At 42.9% G+C, this 21485-nt stretch overlaps 1 protein-coding gene across 5 annotated transcripts in view; it reads left to right on the forward strand.

Annotated features, from left to right (window-relative positions):
• The window catches only part of TRAPPC9 (trafficking protein particle complex subunit 9), a 464677-nt gene that overhangs the window by 399532 nt on the left and 43660 nt on the right, over window positions 1-21485 (forward strand). The window contains exon 23 of one of the 5 annotated variants that reach the window (XR_014580943.1): window positions 1-16306. This exon is cut by the window's left edge and continues 36791 nt beyond it. The exons of the other annotated variants lie outside the window; for them this stretch is intronic. The gene's annotated coding sequence lies outside the window, so the exon portion shown is untranslated. Of the gene's footprint in view, window positions 16307-21485 lie in introns of those variants that run through there. 5 annotated transcript variants of the gene reach the window in all.

A 21485-nucleotide genomic window follows, 5' to 3' on the forward strand; every position in this document is an offset into this window, starting at 1 on the left:
TCTTTGATACTACTGTGTCTTATTAGGGAGATGAGTTACTGGAAATGTCTTTCCACAGATGAAAAATTAAAGTATTTCTTTGGTCTGAATGAAAGCTTTGGGTCCTTGCGTTCCTCAGAAAATGAGGGGAAACGTGTAAGGGAGAAATTCAATAGAGGAGTTAATACATCATTTACCAAAAAAAGTGAAAAACGGAAATTAAGCTTTTTTTGATGGTCCAAGCAGATTAGTCAATCAAACAATGACACTTCTCTGACTCACCACTTAAAATTAGTAAAGGAGTTATCATAGATTGTGTATATACAGTGATAAAAAAAAGGAAGCTTTTCATTTCGTTTTTACACTTTGATTTTTCCTTCTGTTTTCTGTTACCTGTATAGAAATCGCAATCCTTGGGGTGCTATTGAAGTGCTCTGTTATTATGAAGAAGTTGTGCTTGTGTCCTTATTGCTGTTTTCAGGCTGCCTCTTCAGGAGTTTTTTACTAGACATTTGTGCGTGGAAGACCTGGATATGTGATGCTTTATGGCCAAAATTCAGTAAAGGTTCCAGCTGCTAAATTTGTATCCAGAAATAAACACATTTAGGTCCACATCTCTGCTAAAGGTCTATCTTTCATAAAAATGGGACATGTTTCATGATCCCAGCATGAAAGATATTACAAAGAAATGACCAGCTCTTAATTCAGCTGCTTCTTACTTCACTTCAAGTTTTGAGGATGGATGCTGCAAGGTACTAAAACTGGTGTTTTTATTTTATTTTCCTTTTCTGAATTGGCATTCATAGATCACATTAATGCCTCAGGAACTTCTTCAAAGCCCAGAATAAAATGAGATGTGCTGTTCCTACGGTACATAGTGGCAGTCTGATGAGAGAAAGGAAAGGTAATTATATTTTTGCCACCCAAAATTATTGTCCCAATAAGTAGTGTTAGGAGAAGGTGCGCAAATACTTACAGAGTTATGTTTCCTTTGTTACTCCACTGTCCTGATTAGCATACACTACTTCCCACTACTCAGTGGCTATTTCCACAGCAGCTTTGCTGTTCTCTTTTTTTTTTTTTTTTTAATCTAGCTCCAGATAGTCCAAATTCAGGAAAACTTTATCATTTTGCTGTGTATAAGTTCTCTGCTAAGACTTTGTTGAGGTCATTAAGATATGAATATTACTGAGACAGAATATTGAAAATACATTATCATGAAAACATTTTTCCTTTTCATGTTCTGTTGCTATTAGAGTAAATCTTCTTTGTCAAAAGGTTGTTGACTCAGCAAAGCTTGTACTTATGCAGATGCTGAATTACTTAAATTTAAAAGTACAATACTGGAAATCTTGTCTCACCTATAATACAGTTTAGAGCTGTTTTTCCCCAGCCTAGCCTTTAGTGAAATTGTTCATCTGGAATAACTAGGCAAAACTACCATACTGCTTTGTATTTGTGATCAGGTTTGGGTCCCTGTTCTTCATAACACCTTCTGTCATTAGCCGTAAGTCCTGGCATCTGTCACCATTACCTAGAAAAAAAAAAAAAAAGTTATTCGATCTCTACTTCTTCAACTTGAAAAGCAGGAGTGATTTTCTAGAATTGTTTGGCTACAAAACCGAGATTGCTGTACGATGAGCTTACAGTGTGCAGCAGGATGCACAGCAGAGGTGCTAGTTTCCAAAATGATCTAAGCATGACGGTGAAATAGAGGCATGGTTGTTGTTACGAGGAACAGGAGGTTTACCATTCTCCCTGTGCTTGCTTGAGAATATTGCCCTCTGTATTTTCGTATTTCCCCCAAAGCAAAAGCTGGCAACCAAGCCACTACAGATCAGCTGCTTTTGGTCACCCTGAGATCCCCTGGCTGCGTGGAAGCTGAGGACACACTTTCTTCTTTAAGTCCAGCAGAAACAGGGAAGCTGCCTTCTCTCTCCTCTAATGCACAGTCAGTTGTGGGTTTCCTCCCAGCTTCCAGCACTGGAGTGGTTAAAGATGTGGATAACTGGTGCCGAGTGTAAGACGTACCCCTGGCTCGTTCTCCTTGAAACGTAGTGATGGAGGGCTGACTCCTTTCTCTGCTGCTTCCTGTAACAGCCATCACAACTAACTAACTAACTAACTAACTAAGTACTGCAGTACATACAACATTTCTGGTTGGAAGGAGCTTCCGGAAGACATCTAGTCCCACCTCCTTCTCACATGAAGGCCGACCACCAAGTTAGGCCGGATCACTCAGAGCTGCCTCCAGCAAGTCACGAGGGGATGGAAGGAGAGTCCACAGTTCCTCCTACTGTGGATATATTTTCCCTTGTCTCCGAACAGGATCTCCCTCACTACAGTTTGTAACTATTGCCTCTTGTCCTTCTACTGTGCACCTCCAAAAAACAATCTGGCCTTGTCTTCTCTGTAAGCTCCCTTCATGTGGGGTTATTGGCAATGAGAAGGCCTGAGCCTCCTCTCCCACTTCGTTTAGTCTTTCCACGTGTATTACGTGCTCCAGCCCTGAACCATGTGAATTCGTTCTTGTTTGTCAACATCTCCCTTGTACTGGGTGCTTCCCAAAACTGGACACGGAGCCCCAAGTGCAGCAGGGATGAATCTCTTCCAGGTGCCTCTGCTGAGGTTGCTCTGTACCAAGTACAGGACTTTGTGTGTTTTCTGGCAGCCTCCAGCTCCTGGATGTGGCTCTGACCAGCCAAACTCAGCATCCTGACATGCAGAAAAGCATCTTGACAGCTCTCCCTCCCTGATCTGAGGTCATCTACAAATCTGTCGAGAGCACATTGCATCCCATCAGCCAGGTCAAGATGGGAAATAATATCAGCTCCAGTACTGACCCCTGAGAAACATCCCTGGTAACCTCTTCTGAAACGTTCAAGCTCAGTACTAGTACTCTTTGGCTACAGTCAAATATATATACATATTTTATGCACGGCAAAAGAAAATGGCTATAGCAAGCAGGAGCTCTTTTTCCTTTGAAATAAGGAAGATCGGTTCTTAATGTCAGTTTTCTCTTTGAATGAGAACATTTTTCACTGCTTTTTATGGCAATGTAGTAGGACGGAATTAGTACATTAAAATATCAGAAAAGGATCATTCTTGTATTATTTTTGTATGCAATGTAACATTCAATTTTGTCCTAATAGGCTTACTGTTGCCCCTCATCTATTTCAGTTCAGCTGCAAAAAGTCAAAGGCCCTACTGCAGATATTCTAGACAACGTGCCCTTTTGAAAACCAGCTTATAACTCCCCATAACCAGTGGTACGGAACTGCCAATTCCCCTCCTGCTCTGCATAATATTGATGTATCCCTATGCCTGTGGAAGATGAGCGTGCTGAACCTCAGATGAGTTTGGCTGCCGAAAGGTTATGTGCGCTGAGTTGAAGCTTTTGGGGGAAAAATAAGGGGGACTTCTTCAGCATGCACTTGCGGTCTGGACAACAGCCCTCACACCATCACAGCCTCGGTCCCCTGTGATTTTTTTTCACTTACGTCAGTGCAATAAACTGACAGGTACAAATTTCTGTGGCTGTCAGCGCGGCACAGCCGATATGAGAGCGAAGCATCGAGCCGTATGCCTGCTCTGCTTCCCATGTCAGTTGTGTTCCAGGGCTCCTCGGTGCGGGATGAGGCTGGATGCTGGCGGGGAAGAGGTCGCCGGCTGATTTTTTGGTGCAGGCTGAGCTACCTGAAATGCCTTGTTTTGATCTGTAAACTGAGCAAGCCGAGGATGAGACCCGTTGGGTCTCTGAAGCCATGTAATGCCATGGCCATTCATGGCTTTGATATGTAATGAGAGTGCTTCTCCCTTTCCTGTATAAAAAGCTTTTCCAAGTAGACCCAAGTTGACTTTTTCTCCTCCCTGATGCCACCTCCCCAAACAGCTGTGTTTTCCCAGGAGCATCACTGTTTGGTGAGGATTACATCCAGAGGAAATCCTCCTCCCCATGACCATCCCCACAAACGATACCATCTTCTCTGGGGTAAGCAAGTGTCTCTGTCCAGCTCCCCTCCTGGGACCTGATTCAAGGAGGGAATTGGCTGCCTGGATTTCTGTGGATGCTGCTGCGCAGTTGTGTTCCAGCATCTAAGCCCGATATTTGGCTTTTTCATATTTTTTATAATGCAAATGAAGGTGCTAAATAACAGTGCTTTGCCTCTGAGGAGTGCCCGGAGATCATGTTAGCTTTAGCCTAGGCTGGTTAATCATTGATGGAGAGGCAATAGTTCCTGGCCTGCCTTCTCCTTCCTTCCCTTGCTTTCATTCTCTCTTCCCAATATGAAGCTCAATTAATATGCTACATTATTTCAGCATAATACCTGAACTTAAAATATGCAAAATAAAGTTTTCAATTTTATGTCTTCAGTCACCTTGGCAGGGGGTATTTTTAGCCTGATTTCCACATGAATATTATATTATAAAAGGGCTGATTAAAACAAGGTAACACGACAGGATTGGCTCATAGTGAATGGATATATTATTTGTCCTGTTGAAAGGGCATCGCTGTAACCTTGCCTGCAATCCTGCAGAGTGGTTCCCCGTAAGTTATGTGCCATCTAACCTTCCCTGAAATTTATTCTTAACAATTGACATCAATGCAACAAAAGTATTTTATATTCTCTTTGGAGCAGGGTTGGCAAGTAACCAGTCTTTCAAAGAAAAATCCAGTGCTCCCATTGATAAAACTGGAGATAGACAATTTAGATTTTTTTAAATTCTGGATTTCATCAGAGGAGTAAAAGAAAAGCATTGAAGGAATTTGGCAGTCAGAACAGTGAGCTTTTTGTTCTCATTTCAAAGGGTTTTGCCTTCACTTGAGTAAGGTATTTCATTTTTAAAGCAGATACTTGTTATAATGTGAGCCTATTATTTTAGAAAAATGACAGTTATCTTTTATATTGAAGATTTACAATTAACCGATGAAAAAGTTTCCTGGGTTAATAATAGCATCACTTTAGTAGAACATTCTTCAGCAGTAGATCTTGAAGTAGATACTGAAACCGAAGACATCAGGGTCATTCTTTGCACTCCATGGACGGGGAAACCAAGGCACAGAGCGAGCCACTGGTTTTCTGAGCATGCCAGTGGCATGGCACTAATCCAAACGCAGGTGTCCTGAATCCTGCTCCAGTGCTGTCTGCTCAATAGCATCCCTGCTTTGCATGCAGAGGGACAAGGGAAATCTGCAACTGGTTGTCTACTGCTTTGAAAAAGCGTCAAGGAAATACTGGAAATACAAGCTGCATGTGAAATCTCTTTGGACAGCCTGGTGCCAGAGGCTTTCACCCGAACAGCTCCCACCTTTAAGGAATCCTGTTTCTCTTCCCTCCCTTCTTTTCACAGAGCTTGTGATTGAAAAGTCTGAAGGAGAATTGCTGTGGTCACCCTATCGTTAATTATCACAGATGCTAGGACTTCGCTTCCTAATTTCTGCCCTGATCCCTGTAAATTCCAGTTGAAGAACTGCGGGATTTTCAGAAAGTTACAAGATTTATCTTAGAATTTTCCACATCCTTTAAAAATCAACCAGCCCTATGATCCATTTTTTTATTTCCCATTCTAATTTCTGTAGGTTTAACCTCCACCACTGGATGTCATTCTGCCTTTGCTGGAGTGGAACACCTTCCAATATCAAATAAATGAAAGTAGCCTCCAATATTGGTTCTCTGAGCGGATCTGGTGACCCAGGTGGTGCTTCATTTTTTTCTGCTTTTCAGTTCGTGCTCAGTGCCCAAGAACAGTGGAGATAAGGACACAACCCTTCGACGTTTTCAGTGTTAAAAGACTTTGAGAAAGTTGCTTCTCTGCCCCAGTGTACTGAACCTTTCCTCAAAAATGTGACTTCTTTCTGTGCTGATTTGAGGATTAAAAAAAGGCCAAAGGATATTTGCAGTCCTAACGACACGTAGAAAAAGTGGATGTTTTGCACTGATGCTATCAGCCGCTGTTATGGTAAGGATTGATGTGATTGAGGCTTTGACTAGTTTCTTTAGCTCAGGCACAAATTAGGACTGCTGTAGACAGAGCTAGAGAGCTGAGGTTAAATATCTGTGCTGTGCTCATGAGATGTGGGGAGTTAGGAACGGGGACTTCTGTCTGGCAATTTGGGCAGGAAGCTACTTTCTAGCTTTCAGAAAATTGGGATTCTGCTATACTTCTGCACATCCTCCCGCCCCCTGTAATTGTACAGGATGGTGGCCAATTGCAACAGCGTTTTAAGAAGGCCAAAAAGCTACAAAGTCATTACAATCCTACACGTCAGCTCAGGTGAAGATCTCAAAAGACCAGACAGAGATGGCTTTTTGTCCCTTCAGGGATCACGAGAGACAGAGCAGGATCTGGGGCGATTTGCAGGAGCGATGGTGTGGGACATGGGGCAGTGAGCACAGCTTTTGCAGGAAATTGGCCTTTTTTTCTTGTGCTGCTTACAGGAAAAGCTACTTTTTGTGTACTCCTGGGGGCATCGTACAAGGGAATGGCTGCAGCTGCGCAGCGTGTCGGGGTCACTGCAGAGGGAGAGAGAAGGATGAATTCCCTGACCACATCCTGTGGTTTTGAAGAGGTTGTGGCAGGCTTGCTGGCCGGGGCTTGGTGGGAGAGAAAGATTTAAGCCCTTCAGCCTACGTGGCAATAGGACACAATTTAAAATTTGGTTCAAATTTTTGTTTTGCCGTTGATTCCTTTCATTCTCTGAAGGAAAAAGTGTTTGCAGCAAAGGGTTTGTTTAATGCAAGGTTTGTAGCTGATGAAGCCAGATCATCCTTGGGCTAACGAAGACTGAGGCCCCTGGTCAGGCAATAGTGTGTGGTTTCTTTTGGCACAATTATTTTCGCTCGTTTGGTTCCACATGCAGGAAATGGAAGTGAGTGCCAAAGAGATGGTGAGGACAAGCTGTTTGTATCTGGTTTTAAATAGGAAACAGTTTCTCCATCCTTGATTTCTTTCTCACTTTATTTGAGCTATATTAAGTGAATGTTATGCACAAGCTATTTTCAGAAAGTGGTAATTATATTAAATTTTCTTCTTCCGGTATTCTTTCATTTTCTAATGTATTCAAATGCTGGTAAGATATTGTCCAGACAAGATGATGATAAAATCTGATCATCTGTTACTGTTTAGTAATGAAGGCAAAATTGGAAGATTGTGTAGCAACTTTAAAAAGCGTACTTTGACAGTTTTTATTTTATTGAAGTTGTTCTAGTCTATTATTTAACAAACCATCTCTTTATTGCTTAAAGAAGTGATTGCAATATTTCACAAGGAGCTCATTTTTCTTCAATTTCTATTCACTTGTGCAGCGTTCTTCTGATAGCTTTGTGCTCTGCTTCTCATGCTAATTCCTTTCACAGCAGCTGCTAGAGCATCTTAATGGTATTTGGCATTTCAGCCCCCTTCACTGCCTGCCATATACAGGGCAGCAGCACAACCTGGTCGAGCATATGTGTAACCTCTTCGGCACAGGCTGGTGGTAAATCTGGCCGCTCAGCTCCTGAGCCTGCAAAACTTTGCTCTAATATACTTTATTTATACCCATACCCCTTTTCAAGTCACAGCGTGTAGTGCAAATACCATAGCATCTTTTTAAGACCAAATTGGTATTGGTCCAGCGATGGACAAAGCAAAATGTTTGTATCAGAGGAAAGACGGATAATGCAACTAGAGTTTAGTGGTGGTAGACCATTGTTCCACCAAAGATGACAGTCAGTTTGCTCTCTGATGTTTTAAATCTAGTGAGCGATATGGTGAAAACTGTATTAATTCACATGAAGATTTGCCTTGATGTGAAAGTCTTGGCGGGGAGTTCCACGGGTTAACGGAGTAGAGTCTGCATGTGCTGCTTTACCCTATCAATTTTTATCTTTTAGTTTTACTGATAGATCTTCTGCTTGTATAGTCAGGAGAAAGTGAGCACAAGAGTCCAACCAACTTTCTCGTTCTTTTTCTGCTGTTCAATTATCAGTGGTTTTTCTTTTCTCCTCCATAAAGAATCTAATGAAACGGTTTTCTATGTCTCTGCAAACAACAGCAGGCAAATTTCATTTAGGCTTCAAAGGTCTGTTAGGTCTAGCTCCAACCCTGCAACCGTTTATCTCCTTTTCTTTACACGTATGGATGTGGTGATTGTCCCCCTCTGCTCTGCCCTCGTGAGGCCCCACCTGGAGTCCCGTGTCCAGCTGTGGGGCCCCCAGCACAAGGAGGACGTGGGGCTGTTGGAGCGAGTCCACGGGAGGGCCACGAATAGGATCAAGGGGCTGGAGCACCTCTCCCACGAAGAAAGGCTGAGAGAGCTGAGGATGTTCAGCCTAGAGAAGAGAAGGCTCCAGGGTGACCTTACTGCAGCTTTTCAGTACTTCAAGGGGGCTGATAAAAAAGATGGAGAGCAACTTTTTGCTCGGTCAGATAATGACAGGACAAAGGGGGGATGGATTTAAACTAAAAGAGGGGAGATTTAGATTAGAGGTTAGGAAGAAATTCTTCACTCAGAGGGTGGTGAGGCCCTGGCACAGGCTGCCCAGAGAAGCTGTGGATGCCCCATCCCTGGAGGTGCTCAAGGCCAGGCTGGATGGGGCTTTGGGCAACCTGGGCTGGTGGGAGGTGTCCCTGCCCACGGCAGGGGGCTGGAACTGGATGGGCTTTAAGGTCCCTTCCAACCTAAACCATTTTGTGATTCTTTGAAGTTTTGGAATTTTACAGTTGCTAATTTAGGGTGTAACAACTTGTATTTGCTTCCCAGGCTGTCAAAGGAACTTGTATATAGGCTAGAAAAGGAGTTGTCCTCTCTTAGTATGTCCTGGTTTTGTCTGTGGAGGGCATCTCTTATGAAAGGATTCTCCTCTTTATATCCTTCTGTGTTGCCGTAGGAAAGTCAGTCCTGAACAGAGGCTGGCAGTCAGTAGTTGTACACAAGGAAAGCTGAGCTGTATTTCCTCTACCACCTTGTTTATTCTCAAGCTGGCTTGAGGACTTTGCCACCAAAGAGCCATTTTACACTCAGTGCCCCGTTCACGTGTCTGAAAGACAAACCCAGTGCACAGGGCATTTTGTCTGCCTACTTTCTGCTCTGATGTTGCTGTATGCTTCTCTTGGCTGTCAATTCTGAGATTCTGGCTTTTTACAAACTAAAAAAATGAAATTTCTGTTACGTACTGTGTGGTCTGGGCGATCCACAGGTTGGTGTATCATTGGATTATATTTGTTCTCACAGCCGCAAGCCTTCTGATATTTCTTTTCACAATAGCTCTATATTAAGTTTCCCGTTACTATTACTGTTATTATTTTTAATATTGGTGCTGATGCTGTATTTGTCAGGTGGTCTCTATGCAAGATGCTTTTCCCAGTACCTTACTGTACCTTACAATTTCCATGTCATCACCACACATCCAGAGCCAAATTTTAATCGCGCCAGATTTTAATGCCCAGTGCTTTACTTCAGGTAGGCAGCAATATGTTTAAGGTTTGGTGTGTTCAAAACAGTGTTACAGAGATGAGATTTTCCTGCCCTGGCCCAAAGGTAACTTTGGGAGGGGGGGAGTCATGCTCCAAGCCCTCCTCGCCTCTTCCAGACCTGTTTCCAAGCGGAGCCTGAGCAATACATGCAGTGTTGTGATGTTGCCTTGATGCTCACTAGCATTTCTTGTGGATGGTAAAAGGCACTTTCAATAAAAAAGTACTTTTTTTTCCCCCGCATGCTTTTTTGAGGGTTGCCGCTGGGGTAATCACTCTAGTGGAACCGGAAAGGTGTCGTGCTGCAGTTGTTTTCATATTTATGGGCTGCTCTCTTTGGCTATTATTTTACTTTTACTGGGTCCACTATTGTATTTCCCAGTCGGAGCTAAACGCTCCCGAGCCCTGGGGATTTTTGCAATTATTGCTACTGACAGAGCAAACAGGAGCAAGGAATCTGAGCCGTTGCTATAGAGGCTGTATATAACACGATACCCGTGGAGCACTGGGCATAATAACCATAACATGAAAAATGAGCTATTGATTCTCTGCCCACTTCGAGGGAATGAAAAATTTCCTCCCGGTCCGTGAGGCAGTGCGCTGACAGCATCCTCCTCCTAAGTGCTTGTCCGCCGAGGTCTGACTCCGTCCTCTGGTCACCATTTAGTTTGGGCTAATGAAAATGCATGTGCATTTGAGGAGAAAACCTGTCATGTGCTTATTTTGCAGCTGTACAGCGTTACCTGTGCAAAGGTTTCGTGGCACTTCGCAGGCATGCAAGGCTCGGTCTCGACTTCGTCGGGTACCGGTCCTGCCGTACGTCTCGGGGAGGAGCGAGGGCTGAATCACAGAAAGCGTCAAGAGGCAATTCTGGCATCCTTACTCATTCAGAGCATTGCTTCAATCTCTGCATGGTCCCACTGTGCATAAACGTACTACTTGATGTGAGCAAAGATGTCACGGGTTTAGCAATTGTAGCGTAATCACACAGGAAATCTTCGGGAAAGAGTAGCCCCCGAGCCTGTGTCGTAAGGAGAGACAACAGCATAAGGGATCTCTCCCCTCCTCACGAGCTAAAATTCAGCTGTTTCCTTTGAAGTGATAAACTGTTTACTCAGGCTTGAAGTGTTGCTTTTGTTCCCATTATTGGGATTCTCAGCAGTGCCCTGCGCAGTTTTGCTCCGGTGTCTTCCACGTGTGGCCTGGGGGCGATGGCCCACGGACACATCTGCCACCAGAACTGATAGCAGTTTTCCCTTCCTTCATATCCCCTCTCGCTGGTTTTAGGCACCAAGTATAGGGCAAAGAGCCTGTACAAGGCAGCATTAGCTCTTTGTGGGCAGCTGAAAGCCGTGTGTATATCAGTAAAACTTGGCTGCTCGCTTTGCCGGCGTTGGTGCCAGCGTTTTCTTTGGTTTGCTCCATGCAGATTTGGGACCTTGTGTTTCATTTGGAATTTTGCTCGGGACTGAACCCAAGTTCAGGAAACGACGCTGCCAAGTTTTCTCCGGTTTTGTGTCAAGAGCAACTTTGGATTAAAGCTGGCACTGAACCAGGCACGTGATCTAACTCCCATACTGTCTCGTACATTGAGGAAAGCTTGCCTCGTCTAGCCAAAATGGAGTCAGACAGAGGGTGTTAGATATTCCTGGTGTAAAACCAAAGTAGCTGCCCTGGATGTTTTCACCCTCTCTTCTACTCTTGTTCAGCAAACGTCTCACAGAAAAACATTTGTGGAACAAACCTTCAGTGTGAAGGTTGTGTATGGCTTTTTCTTTCTCTCTTTCCATTTCTGAAGTAGCACGTTCAAAGATGACTCTGCCCTTTTCGAGTGTGTGGTTGAAGGAAATAAATACAAGAGAAGTAGATGAAGCCCAGTGGTTGAATGCCAGGTGTCTGGAGCTGCTACATAGACTTGGGGACTTCCCAAAAGATGCCTTTGATCCCCTCTTTGGAAAGCTTAAACTGCTCTGCTGGGCGCTGTGCTGTAGGCTGTCACCTGAGGGTAATATATAAGAAGCCACTGGAAGTGTTTGATGTGTCAGCATTTCTGTTAGTACAAATTATTAACAAGAAGATTGATTTTTGGACTGAATTCCTTTTTCCCTCTCAGGGAGAGGGATGATCTCACTAAAGGTACCTCGCCCTTTATTTAGGTATTTCAGCACTCTTTGTCACATACCAAAAGAGGCATCTCTAAAGAGGATTGGGATGGCATTTTTAAATGTGTCGTCAATGAAATCGGTAGTGTGAGACTCACAAACATGAGCAGTGGGTCTATGCAACCCCACAAACACTAAGGAGGAATGGGTACATGACCACTCTGTATCTGCAAACACTCCCCTAAATGATATATCTGTACAGCAACTCATGCCAAAGCATCCGTGTGCCATCGCGCTGAACATGTGTGCCCAGAAGCTGGATCTCCAAAACTGGAGAACCTCTTCCATGGTCTTCTGTTGAGCATTGCACAGAGAGGAGACCTCGGGCACGGGCTGTTAGGTTTTATGGTCCCGGCTGTAGTGCCTGTCACAGCAGCTCATGCAAAATATCCGTGCTATTGGCAGGAATGAATTTGCCAAAATCAGGACGACCGAGACAGATGTTGCAGGGCGTATTTTTGTTTTGGATGGAGATCCGACTCCCACATATAACCAGCAAGTTTTATTTTTAGCATTTGGATGCAGAGTGATAAACAGGCAAGAAAAAATAACAACCTCAAGCTCCATTTTCAAACGTATAGAGATACCACGGTATTTCGTAGAGTTTCTGCTCTCTCTTGTCCTGTCGGTGCGTGTCCCTGAGCTCGGTGCTGAAACCTTTTGCTTTCCCTCTCGGGCTGCTCAAACCACACCTGAGTGATGCTGAGCAGCAGGGAGAACTGCAGTGTGTGACCTACCGGCTTCACTTAGAGCAAACCAGGTTCCCAGAGTTTTCAGAGTCCTCAGGCACAGTCCTCAGGCTATTTTTAGTCTGATTTCTCTGTTAGGATCCCGGAATTCTGTGCTCGCTTCATCTGGAGTACGACAGAAGTCTTTTGATTAATTTCAGAGGCAAAGCTCCTTGGAATAAAATTTGGATTAATAATGGAAATGCATTAAAAATTTATACGAGAAACAGGAATTTATGTCTCTCTGGGAACTTAAATTTAAATACAGTCTACCTGAAACAGACACTCAGAATGTAATAAACACAAGATTCACGTTGAATGTATGTGCCCTGTTGAGTTTTCCAACTGTTTTGCTTAAAAATGTTCCTATATAGTAGTTGGTTACCATGATTCTCTCTCACAGCCATTTCTATTTTCTGGCGTAAATAAACCCACTCCCTGCAGGTTTTTCATTGGTAAGGTGGAAGTCCCTTTACCTTTCTTGTTACCATCTACTGACCTTTTTTTGACCAGTTGGCCTGTGCTGAGTCTTGAAGTTTGGGCCCAGACCAAACCTGCTGTTCATGACAAATGTTGCTGAATGCAATGGAGCAATTTTAAGTTGCATGGTCGTAATCCTGAGTAGCTCCTTCCAGCTTGAATTACTTTTCCTTTACTTTCTAGATTTTTTTTTTTTTCATGGAATTGTTTTGTCAGTGAAAATATTTTCTGGACATCCAGTCTCACCCTCATGGGAGAGGTCTTTGAAATATTCTGAAATATTTTTGGCAAAAGGCACCAGATTACCAATGATCAATCTCTCTGAATACAGGTTTCCAATGATCTTTGAATCACATGTGCCACATACAGTTTTAGGCCTCAAATGGAAAGGTAGCTAATGAGCTGCTATGGAAAAGGCTGTCATTGCTGTTCTTCTATCCCAGCTGGAACCAGGAAACTCTGGGATTATCAATAAGTATCTTCTGGTTCAGCCCTATTTTGTAGTCAGCCTTTGGGCTCAGAGCAATGATTTGAGAGAAGCTAACCCACAAAAATTGTGTATCTGTGACGATATGAAACCCTGAGGTAGTATATATTTTAAAGTTGGGTGTAAGAAAGTGAAAACAGGTGATGCGATTTAATTCTGGGGTATAAACATGGCCAAATCAAGAGCTTGAGAGCGTCAGAGCCGGCTCAGTGACTCGGCATTGCAAAGGGGAAATTGTGTTCTGGATCAATATGTATGTTGTTTTGTTTTATTTTTAAAAAAAGGGGGTTGTGTGGGCCAAATGCACTAATTTACCACTGGGAAGGCATAACACTTTTTGAATTTCATTGTGCCTATGCAAGTTGAAATGGAAACTATCATTTTAATGTTAAGCAGTACCTTTTTTGTTGCACTGCAAGATCTAGTTTCTGCATGCTTTTCCAGTAAGTGCTGGACTTAAATCAGATTTGAATCTTACATATCAATCTTGTTCCTTCTTCCAACTATCTTTCATTCCAGTTTGCTTCTTGCCTTTTACATCGCTCCTAAAATCTATTTAGTTTTTGTGCTCTGCTTAATATACTCTCCCAATATTTAATTTGTTGGAGGTTAACAGCATTCTGATTGAAACTTCCATCAGCTCAGAAATTGTATCAAAGGAGAAAATGATAGACGAGGGAAATCTAAGGTATTTTTAAATCTAAAAGGCTAATTTAGACTAAATGCAAAATGGATGTGAACAACTGCCCTAGTATTTTCACAATAGCCAACCAGACACCATCGGAAGAAAAAGTACTAATATCTTCATTTCTTTTTGTGTGACAACATTGGCAGGTACTGATATAGAAGGCAAACTAACTCATTTGAACTAAATTGGGTAGTTCAAACCGAACAAAAGACATTCAGCTGCAGTTTCATAATACATGGTACAGAGACCCTGGGATCCTGAACAGCAGTGTGTGAAATTGCCTTGGAACCGCATGTGTTTGTCAAATTATTGTTGTGGTTTTTTGTTTTTTTTTGTTTTTTTCTTCTGCAAATACCACCCACTTTTGAGTTTGTTTTCACTGAGATTTTCTGTCCGAGTTTCACTTCCAGTGTGCAGACTGGAGTGATTGCATCTAAAATCTGGCAGCACAGGACTGGGAGTAAGGAGTGCAGTGCCATCTGCACTGAGCAACCACTCAAAAGAGCTCATTTGACGTATATATAAAAAGTCACAGCTAAAAGCTTTGAATATTTGCCCAGAGATAAATTTGTGGGTTTGCCATTGCCATGGCGGTAAGAAATTTGGTCTCCTTGAAAACCCTGGAGATTAAATTCCTCTATAGATGTGATTGTCATCACAGGAATGAGACTACAAGATTTTCTATAGAAATGAGTGAGAAACCTTTGAGTACCAAGAGTGCCTTTTCTCTGATATATTTTTAGCATTGATCGTTATCTGTTAAGAACAGAAGTGAAACATTGGTAGGTTATACCAACATGTTTTTATTTTCACAAGGTATTAACTTCTTCCTCTTTATTTCTTGGAGAGAAGCTGCACGGAGCAGAAAGCCAGCTGGGATTTCTATACCTTATGAATACATTGTGTATGTAGCTAAAGGTTCCTGCACTGCTCAGCTAAAATCCTCTCCAAGGACCAGTCCTTACACCACTTATGTTGTAGTCACTTGTCAGCTTGTCTCTGTTTTTCCCCCATAATTTATCCACCCCCAGCTCCACATCCTCCTCGAAATGCTCATCCTCTTGCTAAGAGCCCAGCCTGTTACCCAGTTTGGTCCCTGGATGGGCAGGCATGGCGAATGAGAGGCCTGATTCAGCCCTGTTAATTCATTAACTACACAGGTGTGAAGAAGTTGCACAAGTACATCAAGACCCAAGCCTCCGTAAAAGCCATCCCTTCCCCAGTAATTCATAGAATCATAGAATCATAGAATATCCTGAGTTGGAAGGGACCCTTAAGGATCATCAAGTCCAACTCTTGACACCGCACAGGTCTACCCAAAAGTTCAGACCATGTGACTAAGTGCACAGTCCAATCTCTTCTGAAATTCAGACAGGCTCGGTGCAGTGACCACTTCCCTGGGGAGCCTGTTCCAGTGTGCAACCACCCTCTCTGTGAAGAACCCCCTCCTGATGTCGAGCCTAAATTTCCCCTGCCTCAGCTTAACCCCGTTCCCGCGGGTCCTGTCACTGGTGTTAATGGAGAAAAGGTCTCCTGCCTCCCGACACCCCCTTACGAGGAAGTTGTAGACTGTGATGAGGTCTCCCCTCAGCCTCCTCTTCTCCAGGCTGAACAGGCCCAGTGACCTCAGCCGTTCCTCGTACGTCTTCCCCTCCAGGCCCTTCACCATCTTCGTAGCCCTCCTCTGTACACTCTCCAACAGTTTCATGTCCTTTTTATACTGTGGTGCCCAGAACTGCACACAGTACTCGAGGTGAGGCCGCACCAGCGCAGAGTAGAGCGGGACAATCACCTCCCTTGACCTACTACCGATGCCGTGCTTGATGCACCCCAGGACACGGTTGGCCCTCCTGGCCGCCAGGGCACACTGCTGGCTCATATTCAACTTGCTGTCTACCACGACCCCCAGATCCCTCTCTTCTAGGCTGCTCTCTAGCGTCTCATCGCCCAGTCTGTACGTGCAGCCAGGGTTTCCCTGTCCCAGGTGCAGGACCTGGCACTTGCTCTTATTGAACTTCATGCGGTTGGTGATCGCCCAGCTCTCCAATTGGAAGATTCAGTCAATGTATGCAATTAGTCGATTCCATCAATAGATATCTGAGGTCACAGCCTGAAATTTAGTATCAGGAAAATTCATACGTATGAACTTCCTGCGAGTTCAGTCCCTTTCTCATCTCAGGGTTTGATCCTAGCCTCTTTCTTAAAGAAAATTTAATTGGTTAGTACAATCACACTGAGGACGTTGAGCATTAATTGTCTCTGTCCATGAGCTTTTTTGATCTGCAAAATGCCTTTGCAAGAAACATCACAAGAAACACACACACACACACACACACACACAAAAAAAAGGCTCTAAGAAATCAAAAGAAGAAGGAAAAAAAGAGCCCACTATGTGGTCTTTGAGATTTTCTTTTGTGGCGTGATTTATTGGTCTCTCAGTTTTGTTTCAGGCCCCAGCTCAGAGACAGCAGCTTACAGAACGACCAAGTAGGCTGGCTTGACAGAGATGCATGTTGGACCTGTAATACGGAGAAAGCTGGAAGGAGAGGTGGCTGAGAGTTTAGGGAAATAGGGCAGCCTTTTCTCTCTCTTTGTCTCTCTTTTATTTTTTATTTTTTTAAAGGCATGAGTGTATAACATCAGGTATTTGCTAAACACTTTCCATAGGTCCTTTGAGTGACAAAGGTTAGATCTGCTTGTCCTCATTATTTTTCCTGCGTTGCTTACTACTTATACAGAAGTTTAACTTTATGTCATTGGTTTATTTTAATGACCAACGGACCATAAATCAGCAGCGAGATAAACAACTTCCAGTGGTATCTCCATGAATTGGTATTTATCTTTACAGTGGATGTGAAACAAGATGAATTACAGAAACGCCACCTACACTTGCAACACCTACATGTTTCCCAACTGTTTTTATGCCCGTGCTATCTGAAAGTGGATTTGGCATTACAAATGTGCCTTCAAAATATTGATAACAATAGAAAGGCATCCCACTGCATTGCTGCAAAGTTGTGACTGTAGGAGTTAGTGCATAATTATCTCTCTTGTGTACTGTAGGTGATATTTATCTCCCTTAACTTGAGTTGCCTGAAAGTCCTGGCTTTGTCCACCGTCAGCAGAGATGAGTAGTCCCAGCACAATTCTCCCTGCCCTACACAACCTGCCCAAGACAGGAGGATCATGTTCACCTTTGGAGGTTTATTTTTCTCCACGAGCTTAGAGAGGATCTTGCTTTCACGTGTCTCCGGTTTGAGGAGATGAATTCTTGCTGATGGGAATTGCTGTGTTAATGCCGTGTAGTGCCTCATGTGTAGGGGACACCGTAACAGTACGTGTTCTGTGGGGCAGGTATGAGGAAGAAGTATGTTGTACCCGATTAAAGAACTCTTCCGTGTAGAAATGCAGATACAGATTCAATAGAAATTAAGGACAGATCATTGACTCTTTTTGTCACAGGCCATTAACTGCCATTCAACTACACCATTACCAGCCTGGAGGCATTAGGGATGTACGTTTCAGTCTTCTAAAAATTCAGTTGTGAGTTTCAGGCAGGAAAAGAAGTGAGAAAAACCCTAGTGCCCTTGGCCCACGTTGAATCCCTGTGTACGCGTAGTTCCATCAGAAGGCCCTGAAGGTGCTCCATGCCCTGCCTTCCAGAGAAAGCTGAAAAATCCCAATGGATGGGTCGTTCAGTCTCTGCTCCAGCATCGCTGTATTTAAAAAAAATAGCGATAGCTGTCTCACACGGTGCCCTCCTGCCCCTCTTCCTCGTGTTTGCTGTTAAAATGCAGAACTTGTTGCCTTCCAAGCTGCTCGCTGTGACGCCCCTTCGAGGGGGATCTGCGGTTGTTCTGTGTCTCCCTCGTCCTTCTTGGTATTCCTAGCATGCCTTGTATGGGATGAATAAGTCGGGGAGGCAATTCAACTGGAGTTGGTTGAAGCAACGGATGATTATGATTTTCCACAGCGAATGTAAGTCTTGGCATTGTCAGACAATAACTCATCCTGGGTTCTTCTGATAAATTGGCTCGATCATGGCTGATGAGCACTGTACAGCCACAGTGGCTGTGGCAGCGAATCTTTCAGAATCACTGCAAATGTGTTCAGCTCTGAATAAAGCGACAGGGGCATTTTTTTTTTCAGGGAAACCTTTGTGACTGATGCCACAGACTGGTTTGGCATGACTAAAAATCCGCTCTGTCCATTTTCATTCAATATCTGCTATTCAGCCTCACAATGTCCCTTTAATGAAACCATTTAGGAAAATGATTCTATTTTGTGGTAATACTGGCAGGCCGGGGAAGTTCATGCTTGTTAAGCAAACTGGCTCATACACTGACCGAATCACTGCTGCAATACTCGCTTTGAGAAGGCATTTACCGCTAAGTGTTTGTTAGCACAGAGAGAGCCCAAGCTGTTTCTAAACCTTTGCAAATCTAATACAGAGAAGTCTTATCCTGGAATATCTTTTTAGCAGGTGAACTCAGGAGCTATTAGGAGGCCAGGGTATTGTTAGCAGAGAGGAGAAAATAAAATACACACTGAAAAGAGAACATAAGATTAAAGATAATAGTTCTGCTGTAGGGGCCCCTTTAGGCAATCAGGAGAAGTAGAATAAGGTTTGTAATATTCCTCTCTTTCTCTCATAGCCTAGAGAAGTCTTCGTGTGCAAAATATTTTTAATCTCGTTTTCTATTTCAAGACTCTGTTTCACGAAGTCATTTTTATACATCCCAGCATAAACACTGCAGCAGATTTAAGAGGGATTTTGTGTCTGTCAAAATTAAGTGCATCAGTCTGTGTGCGAGGCTGGGAAATGTTAGGAGGCAATCACAGTGAAAAACAAACATACAAAAAAGGCAAACATCAAGTATGAAATAGTTTTATGTTTCAGATAAGTGACTTTATTCCCAAGGCTGACTAATGACGGAGGAAAGAGAGGTTATTCAGTGGTTATCACAGCCGATGGATGATTGGGGCTTTGGGGTTCTTTTGCCTTGCTGACTCATTTTCTGGCCTTTAATGAGTCAAACTCTGTGTCATTCTAGCCTGTAAAAATGGGTGTAATAAGGATGTGTGTCCCAGAAGCATTCTGAGTCTTAATTGACGTTGGTAAAATATTCTGATATATTTGTTTGAGGATGCTAAAATGAAAATAGTATTGCTAGCAGCAGCACCAAGTCTTCTCATGTGAACATTTCTGCACAGAACCATATTCCTGTGGACCTAAATCTTTTGGATTTTCTTGCTTTCCCGTAGTTTTTATCCTTCACGAATCGTGCAAAAAGCTGAATGTTTCCACCAGTGCGTTCAGCAGTGACATTCAGTAGCACGTGAATCTAACGTTCGGCTCTCTCTGTTTCTCTTCCTTTCTCCAGCATGGGCACTTTTGTATTGTAATGTCAGGTTTATCCAGATTGAGCTTTCTTCCTGACAGTTGTCATAGCTCGGCTCTTTTATGCGCTGCCAGGTCTTTGGGAGTGTAGGTGTGCTGTGTCCCTCTCCCATGAAAGTCCAGGACAAGATTCCATTGATTTTCAGTAGGGCAGGATCAGATTCAATATTAAGAAAACTCCATTTCCTGCTAATGATCTATTTTGGTCTCCAGACAATTTGCAGTGTTGCCTTTAAAGCAGATGTCTAAATCTGATGGTCTGCTTGTTTTGTTCTCTCTAAATAACCTGGAAAAAATTACATTTATTAAGTTCAGCCCTGCAGATGCTTATCAACGCTGTTGCTACTCATTCAAAGGTGACCCTTTTATGAATAAGGATTACTTCTAAGAATAGAGGCTGGCAGGATCAAGGCCTAAAATTCTCCCAGCCGTTTGTATTTCAGACCAAATTTCATGTCAGTCAGCTGACTGCATTTGCTTTGACTTCAGCGAAGCCTGGTAAATAGAAAGCAGACAAATGAATTAATAGTGAACTCAACTAAAACAGGAAAGGCTGAAGGGATGTTTAAAAAGAAAAAAAAAAAGTCTTAGGCAAGTAGAGAACATGATTTGAATGAGAGGCTGTAGCTGTCGTGTTGGAGGGCACTTGGATTACACGGTCAAGAATACAGCAACACCAGCCCCGTTCTACGCAGTAGTCCGTAGATTTTATTAAGTAGAATATAAACAAGATCTACAAGTGATTTCCAAAAACGGATTATGTAATGCAAATTAAGAGAAGTACTAATAACGAGGGAAAGAAATTGTGAGGCAGAGGCGTGGTGATGGTACGGATTACAGGAAAGAGTCTTTGCTTCGAGGCTGAAGTGCTGAGCTTCTCTTACAGCATCCTTGATGAGATTTTGAGAGGTTCAGAGCTGGGCAAACACAAATCATAGGAGAAAAATTGGCAGAGCTGCAGGGCCACATTCAGACTGTTTTTCTACCAAAACCTATCTTTAGCATCTGAATTTGAGAAAGTGATCAGTGATTCAGGCCACCTACAATCCAGTGCTGCCAGACCCGGCTGTCTGCACCGTCAGTGGAGGGAAGCAGCCGTGATACCTAAATTAGCTGCTGGGAGCAGATTATTCTGAATACACCCCTGAATTTAGGCGTGGAAGTAAGTTTTTGCAATGTTTAGCTAAAGATAGCTGTTGAAGCAACTGGGGACCCAATAGGACAAAAGTGTCTGTATCACTTGGCTCTGATTTCCTAATTTTATAACTATGGAGGAATACTGAAATTCTGGTTTATTTTAAGGTAAAATTTAGGGGAGTGGGAGGAGAAAATAACATTGGTTTCTCCAGTGCCCCTTTAGGTTTTGAGCATGGATTGAAAGTAGTGCAGAATGGGAAAATTTTAGGTATTCAGTGAGGAACCTTGAAATGGAAGAAGTGCAATGAATGAACAGGGCAGCACCACAGCCTTTAGCAAAACCAAACCAAACAAAACACCCCATGTAATTGCAAGTAGGATTGTGCGTAGCTGATTCAGTGGTTCCAGCAAATATATTTATCAGGAGCCACGTATTCACTATTTCTGCTTATCTTTTTAATATGGTTGCACATTATCAAGGTGCTTTTGCATTGTTTTGCTTTTTGTAGCCCTATTTTAGTTTTAACTCATTGGCACGTTGTAAAATTTTAGCACTAATAATAATTACAGACATTTTAGTTTTCTCATGTGGTCTATTATGCTTACTTTTCCTTGTTCCTTTTTTTTTTTTTTTCCCTGATTTATCTGGTATGTTGTGCTTAGAGTTGTGTACAATAATGCCTAATGAATTTCATGGCTTAAAAAAAAACACAACTCATGCAAATGAGAGGAGGAGACAAGGAATAGAGAAAAGGGGGAAAATGAGGATACTTCGGCTCAGAAGTGTAGGAAAATATAAGAAAATTGTAGAATAAAGCTTGTATTACACAATCCTCTTACCTACCTCTGACAAAGACAGTATTAGCCTCCTCATTTAAAAATAATAAGAAAAAAATGGAAGTCAGTGGGTGGCTTTTCTAATGGCTCAGTGGGTTTTGGCTGACTAATGCTCTCAGTCTTCACGAATGTG

Source organism: Anser anser (genome assembly GCF_964211835.1).
Source record: "Anser anser genome assembly, chromosome: 2".
In the NCBI taxonomy this organism is placed as follows: Eukaryota; Metazoa; Chordata; class Aves; order Anseriformes; family Anatidae; genus Anser; species Anser anser.